The 15,133-nt window shown below is 46.3% G+C and overlaps 1 pseudogene; it reads right to left on the bottom strand.

The window, feature by feature from the left end:
* Window positions 1–2,621: 2,621 nt before the first annotated feature.
* On the bottom strand, window positions 2,622–4,344 carry LOC120978064 (annotated as a pseudogene).
* Between the last annotated feature and the right edge of the window lie 10,789 nt (window positions 4,345–15,133).

Below are 15,133 nucleotides of genomic sequence, written 5' to 3'. Positions count from 1 at the left end.
CAATGTAGCAGTCTTTATCCAGGACATAAGAAGGTTACCAAGTCAAAAAAAAAAAAATAAGTATGCAGCCGTTAGCCTTAGCAACCACTTGCCGGCATCCGACACCATATGTGGAGGTTAGCTTTACAAATGGTAGGCAGTCGGCAGGATTGCATGCAACATCATAAGGGTTTTATTGGAAAAAACACAGCAAAAACTGTTCCAACAGGATGGCTTGGCTTCAGCCCATCAAAGTTCAGTCACATAAAGCACTTATCTTCAGCCCTCATGTGTCATATAACAGTTTCATTTTTAAACAGGCAAAAATACAGGAGTCACCTTTGTCTGTGGAGAGGAATGCTCCCAAGTCTTCTCCAGACCAACACACTGACTGTGTCTTTTAAATCAGCTTCCAGCTGGGTGAGGTGGTAACACACGAGATGGAGTATGGGAGTGACCTTCCCACCCAAACTCTTCAGTCACTCCTAAATCCCGGACCCAAATTCCAGCCACCACAAACTCAGCGATCTAACATCACTGGTTGCCATTTACCTCCGGGATTTACATCACTGAGTGCAGCAGCCTTACCATCAATAACCTCCCCCCTTGGATACTTACAATATATATATTGTGACAGGACCAGGGGGAAAGTGGTGGAAGGAGTCTACATTTCACCTAGGTTCCTGTCCTATACGTTCTAAAAAGCAGCCAGGGAATTGACAGCAAGGAAAACTAGGTTTTCTCTTTGCAAGGGTTTTGTTAAAAACCTGGTTAGAAGGGCCTGGCTGCTTGGAGCAGGGAGAGTTGGGTGGGTCCCTGCTCCAATTAGCCACTCCAGGTATTCAGTGTAACTGTGGCTAATCACCTTGGAACCTGAGTGTGCTATAAAAGGGCAAACAGCTCACTAGCTGATCTCTCTGCTCCTGGGAAGAACCCTTATGTGTGAGTAAAAACAACAGTGTGTTTTGTTGATGGAGCTGGGCACAAGGCTCAGTTTCATGTAGTTAGGGACTACTACCTGTCTAGAAGTAGTGGCCAGACGGCCAGGTATTTCATTTGTTTTGAACTGTTTTGTTTAATTCTTTTTCTGCAAAAGTCAATAAAACTGGCTGAGGCCAGTTGCACCATACTTGCTTGGACTGGACTGTGTTTTATGTGCCTATAGCGCCCGTCTATCCCAGGAGACGGCGGTCCCGTGAGCTAATCCCGCTACAATATATATACACTCACCTAAAGAATTATTAGGAACACCATACTAATACGGTGTTGGATCCCCTTTTGCCTTCAGAACTGCCTTATTTCTACGTGGCATTGATTCAACAAGGTGCTGATAGCATTCTTTAGAAATGTTGGCCCATATTGATAGGATAGCAGCTTGCAGTTGATGGAGATTTTTTTCACCCTAGTAAGCAAAAAGACGCATTTCTGCCCTAAATGCAGGGGCGTACCTAGAGCATTTGGCACCCGGGGCGAACCCTTTGTTTGTCGTCGCCCACCCCCTCCCCCAAGAAAGTTAAGAAAACATGCACACACTTTTTTCAATGTTTTCAATAATATTTATTACAAATTTGTAAGCTCTATATCAACTTGAAAAAATTATAACTGTGAAAAATAAATTAACTTGGAAATAAATTAAACTTAAATAATTACTGAACAGCTTTCTAAAAACAAAAAAAACACAGATCCAAAGTGACCACTCAGTCTATTAGGCCGAGGTAATTTGAAAGGATTTACATCCTCTGCCTTCGAGCCTTCATTTCTGCAAATTTATCGATTACTTCATCAAAGCTAATCTGCCTTGCATATTCATGCTCAATGGAAAGTATGGCCAGATTTGTCAACCTTGTCTTACTCATGGTTGAGCGAAAGAAATTTTTTATCAATTTTAATTTGGAAAAACTTCTTTCACATGAAGCAATAGACACACAGAGTCAAAAAGAATCTTAAACACAGTGACAAAGTTGGCAGAGATTCACAAAAATCCCATTTAACAATGAACTCCAGGAACTGCAATACCGTCCATTTCTTTGCTTCTTCCACACTGATTTTGGCAGCTTCCAAATGCCTCCGAAGACGTTCAATTTCCATAAACATGTCTTCATTGGAGAATTCGTCAAAAATCTCAGTCAATTTTGGTGTATACTTCCGAATATCTTCCTCTGTTGCAACTACCAGAGTGTTTGGCTGAATAACAGCAAATATGGAAAGGATTTTTTCAATTGCCTTAGAACGAATTTCCAACTCGTGATGAAAACGATCAAGGCACTCAAACATTTGCCCTTTTCATTTCCTCTGGCAATGTGAGACCAGCGTCCTTTGCCTTCTCTCCTGGCATTGATTTCCGGAGCTTTACTCTCCCTCTCCTTTCCATAGAAATGTCCATTTCTTCACACGTAGTAGTTGCATAACAAATGGCCTTCTCCACTATTTCACTGCGCTGATCTGCAAGAAAAGCTTTCAGACCTTGTAGTTTCACAATGCACTTTTCAAGAGTGAGTCCCACTGTTTGCAAATACTTCTGTGTGATATTAACTTATTCTAGAACTTCACACCAGAAAGCAAGGTAACACAAAAAAGAAAAATCACATACGGCAGAGAGCAACATCTGAGCCGATCCTCTTGTGTCCACATTTTCTTCGGGATTACAGTTTTTCAAGGGTTGAAGTCAGTTTTTCGAAATTTGCCCTCACTGGCTTCACAGCATCATAATGAGCGCTCCATCTTGTTTGGGAAAGTCTTTTCACTGTCACACCTAAGTTCTCCATCAGCAATTCCCAACGATGTGTAGAAACCGAAAAAAAGGAATACACTCTCTCCAATGTTCCAAAAAAGGTCACACAGGAAGCAACACTTCCAAATGAGTGCACCCCACAGAGGTTCAGGGAATGATTTGCACATGGCATAAACAAAGCCTTGGGATTAATCTCTTTTATTTTTGCCTGCACACCACCATGAATCCCTGCCATAGTTGCAGCATTATCATATCCTTGACCATGGCAAAGACTTATGTCTAGTCCATCTTCCTCCAGATGTTGCAGGATATTTTCTGTGAGCTCAGCAGCAGTCTTTCCAGCAATAGGAAAGAAGCTCAAGAATTATTCTTTTACTTCAACCTTGTCACCTTCAATATGAACATATCTGATCAGTGTGGGACACATCAGGGGTGCTGTCAAAAAGAATCCCAAAGTATTTTGCTTTCTTGATATCAGCCACTATTTTGTCCTTCACGTGATTCCCCAAAAGACAAATTAATTCATTCTGAATTTTTGGAGAGAAATAGGAAGTCATTCTCTTTCCAGATGCAACAGCATGTTTCAGTCGCATGGAATGTTCCTTTAAAATGGGATCATAGTTTGAGAGCAAATCTATCAATTCCAGGAAGTTTCCTTTGTTTGCTGATGACATGGTCTCTCTATGACCACGAAAAGGAAGATTCTGGTGAGCCAGAAACAAAGTTACATCCAAGAGGCGATGCAAAATATCCCTCCATTTCCTTTTCTCTCTGTCCACTGTTGTTTGATGGACATGATCAAGGCATTTTTGTAGCTTCAATCCTGCTCTCAAGGTCTTCCATTTCTCCAAGCATGTAAGATGCTGCTCAGAAGCCTCATGATCAAACACCTTTGGGTTCAGCTTCCACCACAATTGAAACCCAGTAACAAAACTATATATACCTGTTAGTTTGTCATCTACAGCAAAAAGTCTGCAGCAGAAACAAAACAAACTCTGTTTTGATGGAGAGTACACCATCCACGTTCTAAGAATTTTTTCGCCATTAGGCAGAGCCTTATAGAACCATGCAGTGGTCAGCTGTCGACTCTTCCCTTTTGATTTCTCTCCTTGTCTTTCAACAGGATTGAATGGCCCATCTCTATTTTGAAAAGGTTCACTTCCCCTCTTAATAAGGTCCACTCTTAAGACATCTGGAACTGGAACTGGCCAAGCAGCAACATCAGAATAAACTGACAGTCGTACAGTCTCCTCTTCTTTTTCTTCTTCATCATCAGATTCTTGCCGATGCAGGCTTTTGCTGGCATCTCCTTCGTCTACATCACTTTCACCGCTTGAAGCTAAAACGATCTTCTCCAATTCTTGCGCGTTCACATAGATATTTTCTTGAGAAGATACTTCAGGCATTTCACCTCTGGATTCATCAGACTGAATGTCTTCAGCACTTTCTCCTACTGCAGTAGATGTTGAAGGTGCAACATCACCAGACTGTATGTCTTCAGCACTTTCTCCTACTGCGGTAGATGTTGAAGGTGCAACATATTTTAAAATTGATCCAGACATCGCCTCAGCTGACTTTTCTCTTGCCTTCTTAATTTTTCGCTGCTGAGACCCGCTTGGTCGATTTCGCTTCATATTGGTGTTTTCTGCAAAAAAAAAATCTAATATATTTTGGTTCTAGCCAGGGTTGGTTAGTGCGATATCAGTCTTAAATTTCCCATCTTGACATGCCATTTGTAAAAGTAAACAATCTAGGGTATTTAAAATTGTCCACTATTTTTTAGTAGAGTTGAGTGAACACCTGGATGTTCGGGTTAGAGAAGTTCGGCCGAACTTCCCGGAAATGTTCGGGTTCGGGATCCGAACCCGATCCGAACTTCGTCCCGAACCCCATTGAAGTCAATGGGGACCCGAACTTTTGGGCACTAAAAAGGCTGTAAAACAGCCCAGGAAAGAGCTAGAGGGCTGCAAAAGGCAGCAACATGTAGGTAAATCCCCTGCAAACAAATGTGGATAGGGAAATGAATTAAAAAAAAAATAAAAATGAAGCAATATCAATTGGACAGAGGTCCCATAGCAGAGAATCTGGCTTCACGTCAGCAGAGAATCAGTCTCTTCATGCCATAGCAAAGAATCTGGCTTCATGTCAGCAGAGAATCAGTCTCTTCATGCCATAGCAGAGAATCTGGCTTCATGTCAGCGCAGAATCAGTCTTCATGTCATAGCAGAGAATCAGGCTTCCCGTCAGCCACCACTGGAACAGGCCACTGTCACACATTTAGGCCCAGGCACCCAGGCAGAGGAGAGAGGTCCCGTAACAGAGAATCTGGCCTTATGTCAGCGCAGAATCTGTATTCATGTCATAGCAGAGAATCAGGCTTCACGTCACCCACCACTGGAACAGGCCACTGTCACACATTTAGGCCCCGACACCCAGACAGAGGAGAGCGGTCCCGTAACAGAGAATCTGGCCTTATGTCAGCGCAGAATCTGTCTTCATGTCATAGCAGAGAATCAGGCTTCACGTCACCCACCACTGGAACAGGCCACTGTCACACATTTAGGCCCAGGCACCCAGGCAGAGGAGAGAGGTCCCGTAACAGAGAATCTGGCCTTATGTCAGCGCAGAATCTGTCTTCATGTCATAGCAGAGAATCAGGCTTTACGTCACCCACCACTGGAACAGGCCACTGTCACACATTTAGGCCCAGGCACCCAGGCAGAGGAGAGAGGTCCCGTAACAGAGAATCTGGCCTTATGTCAGCGCAGAAATTGTCTTCATGTCATAGCAGAGAATCAGGCTTTCACGTCACCCACCACTGGAACAGGCCACTGTCACACATTTAGGCCCCGGCACCCAGACAGAGGAGAGGTTCATTCAACTTTGGGTTGCCCCGTAATATAATGGTAAAATGAAATTAAAAATAGTATTGAATGAGGAAGTGCCCTGGAGTAGAATAATATATTATTAAGGGGAGGTAGTTAATATCTAATCTGCACAAGGGATGGACAGGTCCTGTGGGATCCATGCCTGGTTCATTTTTATGAACGTCAGCTTGTCCACATTGGCTGTAGACAGGCGGCTGCGTTTGTCTGTAATGACGCCCCCTGCCGTGCTGAATGCACGTTCAGACAAAACGCTGGCCACCGGGCAGGCCAGCACCTCCAAGGCATAAACGGCTAGCTCTGGCCACGTGGACAATTTGGAGACCCAGAAGTTGAATGGGGCCGAACCATCAGTCAGTACGTGGAGGGGTGTGCACACGTACTGTTCCACCATGTTAGTGAAATGTTGCCTCCTGCTAACACGTTCCGTATCAGGTGGAGGTGCAGTTAGCTGTGGCGTGGTGACAAAACTTTTCCACATCTCTGCCATGCTAACCCTGCCCTCAGAGGAGCTGGCCGTGACACAGCTGCGTTGGCGACCTCTTGCTCCTCCTCTGCCTTCGCCTTGGGCTTCCACTGGTTCCCCTGTGACATTTGGGAATGCTCTCAGTAGCGCGTCTACCAACGTGCGCTTGTACTCGCGCATCTTCCTATCACGCTCCAGTGTAGGAAGTAAGGTGGGCACATTGTCTTTGTACCGGGGATCCAGCAGGGTGGCAACCCAGTATTCCGCACACGTTAAAATGTGGGCAACTCTGCTGTCGTTGCGCAGGCACTGCAGCATGTAGTCGCTCATGTGTGCCAGACTTCCCAGAGGTAAGGACAAGCTGTCCTCTGTGGGAGGCGTATCGTCATCGTCCTGTGTTTCCCCCCAGCCACGCACCAGTGATGGGCCCGAGCTGCTTTGGGTGCCACCCCGCTGTGAACATGCTTCATCCTCATCCTCCTCCACTTCCTCCTCATCCTCGTCCTCCTCGTCCTCCAGTAGTGGGCCCTGTCTGGCCACATTTGTACCTGGCCTCTGCTGTTGCAAAAAACCTCCCTCTGAGTCACTTTGAAGAGACTGGCCTGAAAGTGCTAAAAATGACCCCTCTTCCTCCTCTTCCTCCTGGGCCACCTCCTCTTCCATCATCGCCCTAAGTGTTTTCTCAAGGAGACATAGAAGTGGTATTGTAACGCTGATAACGGCGTCATCGCCACTGGCCATGTTGGTGGAATACTCGAAACAGCGCAACAGGGCACACAGGTCTCGCATGGAGGCCCAGTCATTGGTGGTGAAGTGTGTCTGATCCGCAGTGCGACTGACCCGTGCGTGCTGCAGCTGAAACTCCACTATGGCCTGCTGCTGCTCGCACAGTCTGTCCAGCATATGCAAGGTGGAGTTCCACCTGGTGGGTACGTCACATATGAGGCGGTGAGCGGGAAGGCCGAAGTTAAGCTGTAGCGCAGACAGGCGAGCAGCAGCAGGATGTGAACGCCGGAAACGCGAACAGACGGCCCGCACTTTATGCAGCAGCTCTGACATGTCGGGGTAGTTGCGAATGAACTTCTGCACCACCAAATTCAGCACATGCGCCAGGCAAGGGATGTGCGTCAAACCGGCTAGTCCCAGAGCTGCAACGAGATTTCGCCCATTATCGCACACCACCAGGCCGGGCTTGAGGCTCACCGGCAGCAACCACTCGTCGGTCTGTTGTTCTATACCCCGCCACAACTCCTGTGCGGTGTGGGGCCTGTCCCCCAAACATATGAGTTTCAGAATGGCCTGCTGACGTTTACCCCGTGCTGTGCTGAAGTTGGTGGTGAAGGTGTGTGGCTGACTGGATGAGCAGGTGGAAGAGGAGGAGGAAGCTGAGTAGGAGGATGAGGAGACAGGAGGCAAAGAATGTTGCCCTGCGATCCTTGGCGGCGGAAGGACGTGCGCCAAACAGCTCTCCGCCTGGGGCCCAGCCGCCACTACATTTACCCAGTGTGCAGTTAGGGAGATATAGCGTCCCTGGCCGTGCTTACTGATCCACGTATCTGTGGTTAGGTGGACCTTGCCACAGATGGCGTTGCGCAGTGCACACTTGATTTTATCGGACACTTGTTTGTGCAGGGAAGGCACGGCTCTCTTGGAGAAGTAGTGGCGGCTGGGAACAACATACTGTGGGACAGCAAGTGACATGAGCTGTTTGAAGCTGTGTGTGTCCACCAGCCTAAATGACAGCATTTCATAGGCCAGTAGTTTAGAAATGCTGGTATTCAGGCCCAGGGATCGAGGGTGGCTAGGTGGGAATTTACGCTTTCTCTCAAATGTTTGAGATGGAGAGCTGAACGCTGCCGTGTGACATGGTTGAGATGCTTGGTGACGCAGGTGGTGGTGTTGGTGGTACATCCCATGTTTGCTGGGCGGCAGGTGCCAACGTTCCTCCAAAGGCGGAGGAAGAGGCCGAGGCGGCGGCAGCAGCAGAAGAGGCCGAGGCAGCAGCAGCAGAAGAGGTAGCAGGGGGAGCCTGAGTGATTGCTTTGTTTTTAAGGTGTTTACTCCACTGCAGTTCATGCTTTGCATGCAGGTGCCTGGTCATGCAGGTTGTGCTAAGGTTCAGAACGTTAATGCCTCGCTTCAGGCTCTGATGGCACAGCGTGCAAACCACTCGGGTCTTGTCGTCAGCACATTGTTTGAAGAAGTGCCATGCCAGGGAACTCCTTGAAGCTGCCTTTGGGGTGCTCGGTCCCAAATGTCGGCGGTCAGTAGCAGGCGGAGTCTCTTGGCGGCGGGTGTTCTGATTTTGCCCACTGCTCCCTCTTTTGCTACGCTGTTGGCTCGGTCTCACCACTGCCTCTTCCTCCGAACTGTGAAAGTCAGTGGCACGACCTTCATTCCATGTGGGGTCTAGGACCTCATCGTCCCCTGCATCGTCTTCCACCCAGTCTTGATCCCTGACCTCCTGTTCAGTCTGCACACTGCAGAAAGACGCAGCAGTTGGCACCTGTGTTTCGTCATAATCAGAGACGTGCTGAGGTGGTATTCCCATGTCCTCATCATCAGGAAAAATAAGTGGTTGTGCGTTAGTGCATTCTATCTCTTCCACCCCTGGGGAAGGGCTAGGTGGATGCCCTTGGGAAACCCTGGCAGCAGAGTCTTCAAACAGCATAAGAGACTGCTGCATAACTTGAGGCTCAGACAGTTTCCCTGATATGCATGGGGGTGATGTGACAGACCGATGGGCTTGGTTTTCATGCGCCATCTGTGCGCTTTCTGCAGAAGACTGGGTGGGAGATAATGTGAACGTGCTGGATCCACTGTCGGCCACCCAATTGACTAATGCCTGCACCTGCTCAGGCCTTACCATCCTTAGAATGACATTGGGCCTCACCAAATATCGCTGTAAATTCTGCTGGCTACTGGGACCTGAGGTAGTTGGTTCACTAGGACGTGTGACTGTGGCAGAACGGCCACGTCCTCTCCCAGCACCAGAGGGTCCACTAACACCACCACGACCATGTCCACGTCCGCGTCCCTTATTAGATGTTTTCCTCATTGTTCCCGTTCACCACAATTTTGAGAATGGCAAATTTGGGAATGGTTTTTCAACCCAGAAAAAAAAGTGTGCTTTTACGGTCACTACAAATAACTTGACCAGCTAAAACAGTAGAGATTTGGTTAAATAGAGATGTGAGGCCTGTTTTTTTTTGCGCTGTGTGACAGGTATAGGTTTAATCACAGAATCAGATTTCTATCAGCACGCTAGCGTGTGTCTTAGGTTTTTCTGAATGACACTATCACTAGCTTCAATGTAAGATATTCTTTTTGGGATAGATTTCAAGTAGGCCTCAAATACCAGAAACTAGTTATTTTGAGAATGGCAAATTTGGGAATGGTTTTTCAACCCAGAAAAAAAAGTGTGCTTTTACGGTCACTACAAATAACTTGACCAGCTAAAACAGTACAGATTTGGTTAAATAGAGATGTGAGGCCTGTTTTTTTTTGCGCTGTGTGACAGGTATAGGTTTAATCACAGAATCAGATTTCTATCAGCACGCTAGCGTGTGTCTTAGGTTTTTCTGAATGACACTATGACTAGCTTCAATGTAAGATATTCTTTTTGGGATAGATTTCAAGTAGGCCTCAAATACCAGAAACTAGTTATTTTGAGAATGGCAAATTTGGGAATTGTTCTTCAACTCAGAAAAAAAAGTGTGCTTTTACGGTCACTACAAATAACTTGACCAGCTAAAACAGTAGAGATTTGGTTAAATAGAGATGTGAGGCCTGTTTTTTTTTGCGCTGTGTGACAGGTATAGGTTTAATCACAGAATCAGATTTCTATCAGCACGCTAGCGTGTGTCTTAGGTTTTTCTGAATGACACAATCACTAGCTTCAATGTAAGATATTCTGTTTGGGATAGATTTCAAGTAGGCCTCAAATACCAGAAACTAGTTATTTTGAGAATGGCAAATTTGGGAATGGTTTTTCAACCCAGAAAAAAAAGTGTGCTTTTACGGTCACTACAAATAACTTGACCAGCTAAAACAGTAGAAATTTGGTTGAATAGAAATGTCAGGTCTATTTTTTAGGCGCTGGGTGACAGGCTCAACTTGCCCCTGATGTAATATATGGCCAAAAAATAACCACACTGTTGATGGTTAAATGCACTTGGGTGACACAGGCTCAGCCTGCAGCTGATGTAGTATATGGCCAAAAAATAACCAGACTGTTGATGGTTAAATGCACTTCGGTGACACAGGCTCAGCCTGCAGCTGATGTAGGATATAGCACAAAATAACCACACTATCGATGGTTAAATACACTTGGTGATAGCTTGTGCTGGTGCACCACAAGTCACAAAATGGCCGCCGATCACCCCAGAAAAAAAGTGATCTAAAAACGCTCTGGGCAGCCTCAAAAAAGTGAGCAAGTCAATAATAGCACTTCAATGATCCACAGCTGCAGATCGATCACAGAATGAAGTCTTTTGGAGGAGTTAATCTGCCTAATCTTGCCCTAACGTCGCAGCTGCAACCTCTCCCTATACTGATCATAGCAGAGTGACGTGCGGCGCTACGTGACTCCAGCTTAAATAGAGGCTGGGTCACATGCTGCACTGGCCAATCACAGCCATGCCAATAGTAGGCATGGCTGTGATGGCCTCTTGGGGCAAGTAGTATGACGCTTGTTGATTGGCTGCTTTGCAGCCTTTCAAAAAGCGCCAAGAAAGAGCCGAACACCGAACCCGGAGTTTTACGAAAATGTTCGGGTTCGGGTCCGTGTTACGGACACCCCAAAATTCGGTACGAACCCGAACTATACAGTTCGGGTTCGCTCATCCCTATTTTTTAGTAGTCACAAACCGTGGGCATAGTTAGTGTTCACATTTTTTATTTATTTTTTTGCATTCTGACAAAAACTGCACTTTTCACTGGTATCAAAATCACACATTTTTACGGTTTTCAAAACGCTCATATTTGTGTTTGGCGATGTCCCCCGACTCGAGTACAGCAGTATAGTACATTAATAATTAAAAACACCTGCACACCCCCTTAATAAAAATAAATCCCGGCTGCACCCACTCCTTAATAAAAACACCTGCACCCCCTTAATAAAATAAAACCCTGCCCCCTCTTAAAAAAATAAAACCCTGCACCCTCCTTAATAAAATAAAACCCCTGCTCACCCCCTTAACTAAATAAAACCCATTAACCCCCCCTTAATAAAACCCCTTAACCTCCCTTAATAAAGTAAAACCCTGCACCCTCCTTAATAAAATAAACCCCTGCACACCCCCTTAACGAAATAAACCCATTAACCCCCCCTTAATAAAATAAACCCCTGCACACCCCTTAACAAAATAAAACCCCTTAATAAAATAAACCTCTGCACACCCCCTTAACGAAATAAACCCATTAACCCCCCTTAATAAAACCCATTAACCACCCCTTAATAGACCCCTTAACCCTTCCTTAATAAAATAAAAACCTGCACCCCTTTAAAAAAATCACTTTCCATCTGCACCAAAAAGAAAAAAAATCCAAATCCCCATCAATAAAATGAACAAATCCTGCACCCCCCCTTAATTACACCCTCTCTTCTCACCTTAATTACACCCCCTCCCTTAATAACACCCCCCTTAATTACACCCCCTCCCTCCCCACCTTAATTACACCCCCCCTTAATTACACACACACCCCCTTAATTACACCCCCTCTCTTCTCCCCTTAATTACACCTCCTCCCTTAATTACACCCCCTCCCTCCCCACCTTAATTACACCCCCTCCCTTAATTACACCCCCCCCTTAATTACACCCCCTCTCTTCTCCCCTTAATTACACCCCCTCCCTTAATTACACGTCACCTCCTCCTCCCTTAATTACACCCCCTCCCTCCCCACCTTAATTACACCCCTCCCTTAATCACACCCCCCCTTAATTACACACTCCCCCCTTAATTACACCCCCTCCCTCCCCACCTTAATTACAAACCCCTCCCTTAATTACACACACACATCCCTTAATTACACCCCCCCCCCTTAATTACAAACCCCCACTTAATTACACACACACACACCCCTTAATTACACAATTATTTGCTCACATTTTGATGATGCCTCAGGCTCCGTCCCACCGCTGGTAATGGATCCTTCCGATTCTTTAAAAGATCCGTGAAGGCGGCGCGGCGTCAGCGTCGTGACGTCATGTTGCGCGCCGCCGCAATAATCCTTCCACAGAAGCCGGCGCCTGGCGGAGTCGCGTCGCGGTGCAGCAGTGGATGGAGGGGTGACTCCGTCATGGCACCCCCCTTGTGAGTGGCCCCCCCTTGGTACGCCACTGCCTAAATGTGATACTCACTTGTGCACGTTTAATCCCAGATGTGCACTATATGAAACATATGTTTTTTTTTTTATTCCAGTAAGCAAAAAGCTGTATTTCTGGCCTAAATGTGACACTCACTTATGCACGTCTAATCCTAGATGTGCACTATATGAAACAGATGTTTTATTTCACCCCAGTATGCCCCAGTATGAGAAAGCTGTATTTGTGGCCTAAATTTCAGTCACTTATGATCGTCTAATCCCAGATGTTCAGTATATCAGAGGGTTTTTTCAGCACAGTAAGCAAAAAGACGTATTTCTGGCAAAAATGTGACACTCACTTATGCATGTCTAATCCCAGATGTGCACTATATCAGAGGGTTTTTATAACCCCAGTAAGCAAAAAGCCGTATTTCTGCAATAAATATGACACTCACTTATGCACGTCTAATCCCAGATGTGCAGTATAGGGATGAGCGAACCCGAACTGTATAGTTCGGGTTCGTACCGAATTTTGGGGTGTTCGTGATACAGACCCGAACATTTTCGTAAAAGTCCGGGTTCTATGTTCGGCGCTTTCTTGGCGCTTTTTGAAAGGCTGCAAAGCAGCCAATCAACAAGCGTCATACTACTTTCCCCAAGAGGCCATCACAGCCATGCCTACTATTGGCATGGCTGTGATTGGCCAGTGCAGCATGTGACCCAGCCTCTATTTAAGCTGGAGTCTGTAGCGCCGCACGTCACTCTGCTCTGATCAGTGTAGGGATAGGATGCAGCTGCTGCTGTTAGGGCCAGATTAGGCAGTGATTTACTCTTCAAAAATACTTACTGAAGTGATTGATGTACAGCTGTGTATCATTCAACCTCTGCTATTTAATTGCTCACTGTTTTTAGGCTGCCCAGAGCGTTTTTCTGTCACTTTTTTCTGGGGTGATCGGCGGCCATTTTGTGTCTTGTGGTGCGCCAGCACAAGCTGCCACCAAGTCCATTTAACCATCAATAGTGTGTGTGTTTTTTTTGCTATATCCTACATCAGGGGCTTGGCTGTGCTTGCTATTTTATTGAGGGGTGAAATACAATTGCCAAAATAGCAGTATCCTAAATCTGGTGTTTCAGTTGTGGCTAGCCAATTGTAATACTGTCTGCTGTCTAGCAAAGGATATATTTTTTTCTGGGTTGAAATACAATTCCCAAATTAGCAATTCCCTAAATCAGTGGTTTCTGCTGTAGCAGGCCAAGTTTAAATCTATCCATAAAAGGGTATATTACATTGAAGGTGCTGATAGGGTCATTCTCAATAACTTCACACGCTACCGTGCATCTCCAAGTCTAATTCTGTCCGTAAAAGGGATACCTGTCATCCAGGGCCTAAATACTAGGCCTACAATTTATATTCAGCTAAATCTGTGGTTACTGCTGTGCCTGTATTAGTGTAATACGGTACCTAAATAGATAGCCAGATAGTGTTAGGTGCCTGTAAAAAAAGCCCTGAATTTGAATTCAATACATTTGGCCAAATAATTTTTTTCTTATTGTGGTGAACGGTAACAATGAGGAAAACATCTAGTAAGGGACATGGACGCGGACATGGTCGTAATGGTGTTAGTGGACCCTCTGGTGCTGGGAGAGGACGTGGCCGTTCTGCCACAGCCAAACGTTCTAGTGTACCAACTACCTCAGGTCCCAGTAGACGCCAGAATTGACAGCGATATTTGGTGGGGCCCAATGCCGTTCTAAGGATGGTAAGGCCTGAGCAGGTACAGGCATTAGTCAAATGGGTGGTCGACAGTGGATTCAGCACGTTCACATTATCTCCCACCCAGTCTTCTGCAGAAAGCGCACAGATGGCGCCTGAAAACCAAGCCCATCAGTCTGTCACATCACCCCCATACATATCAGGGAAACTGTCTGAGCCTCAACTTATGCAGCAGTCTCTTATGCTGTTTGAAGACTCTGCTGGCAGGGTTTCCCAAGGGCATCCACCTAGCCCTTCCCCAGCGGTGGAAGACATAGAATGCACTGACGCACAACCACTTATGTTTCCTGATGATGAAGACATGGGAATAACACCTCAGCACGTCTCTGATGATGAAACACAGGTGCCAACTGCTGCATCTTTCTGCAGTGTGCAGTCTGAATAGGAGGTCAGGGAGGAAGACTGGGTGGAAGACGATGCAGGGGACGATGAGGTCCTAGACCCCACATGGAATGAAGGTCGTGCCACTGACTTTCAGAGTGTGGAGGAAGAGGCAGTGGTGAGACCGAGCCAACAGCGTAGCAAAAGAGGGAGCAGTGGGCAAAAGCAGAACACCTGCCGCCAAGAGAGTCTGCCTGCTACTGGCTAGGGATGAGCGAACCCGAACTGTATAGAATTTTGGGGTGTCCGTGACACGGACCCGAACCCGAACATTTTCGCAAAAGTCCGGGTTCGGTGTTCGGCGCTTTCTTGGCACTTTTTGAAAGGCTGCAAAGCAGCCAATCAACAAGCGTCATACTACTTGCCCCAAGAGGCCATCACAGCCATGCCTACTATTGGCATGGCTTGATTGGCCAGTGCAGCATGTGACCCAGCCTCTATTTAAGCTGGAGTCACGTAGAGCCGCACGTTACTCTGCTCTGATCAGTGTAGGGAGAGGTTGCAGCTGCTGTTAGGGCGAGATTAGGCAGGGATTAACTCAGCAAAAACACTTAATTCAGTGATCGATCTACAGCTGTGGATCATTGAACTGCTGCTATGTAATTGCT

This window comes from Bufo bufo, chromosome 8 (genome assembly GCF_905171765.1).
Source record: "Bufo bufo chromosome 8, aBufBuf1.1, whole genome shotgun sequence".
Classification (NCBI taxonomy): domain Eukaryota; kingdom Metazoa; phylum Chordata; class Amphibia; order Anura; family Bufonidae; genus Bufo; species Bufo bufo.
Note: the sequence above shows the minus strand (reverse complement) of the source record. Positions and strands in the feature narration are given on the sequence as shown.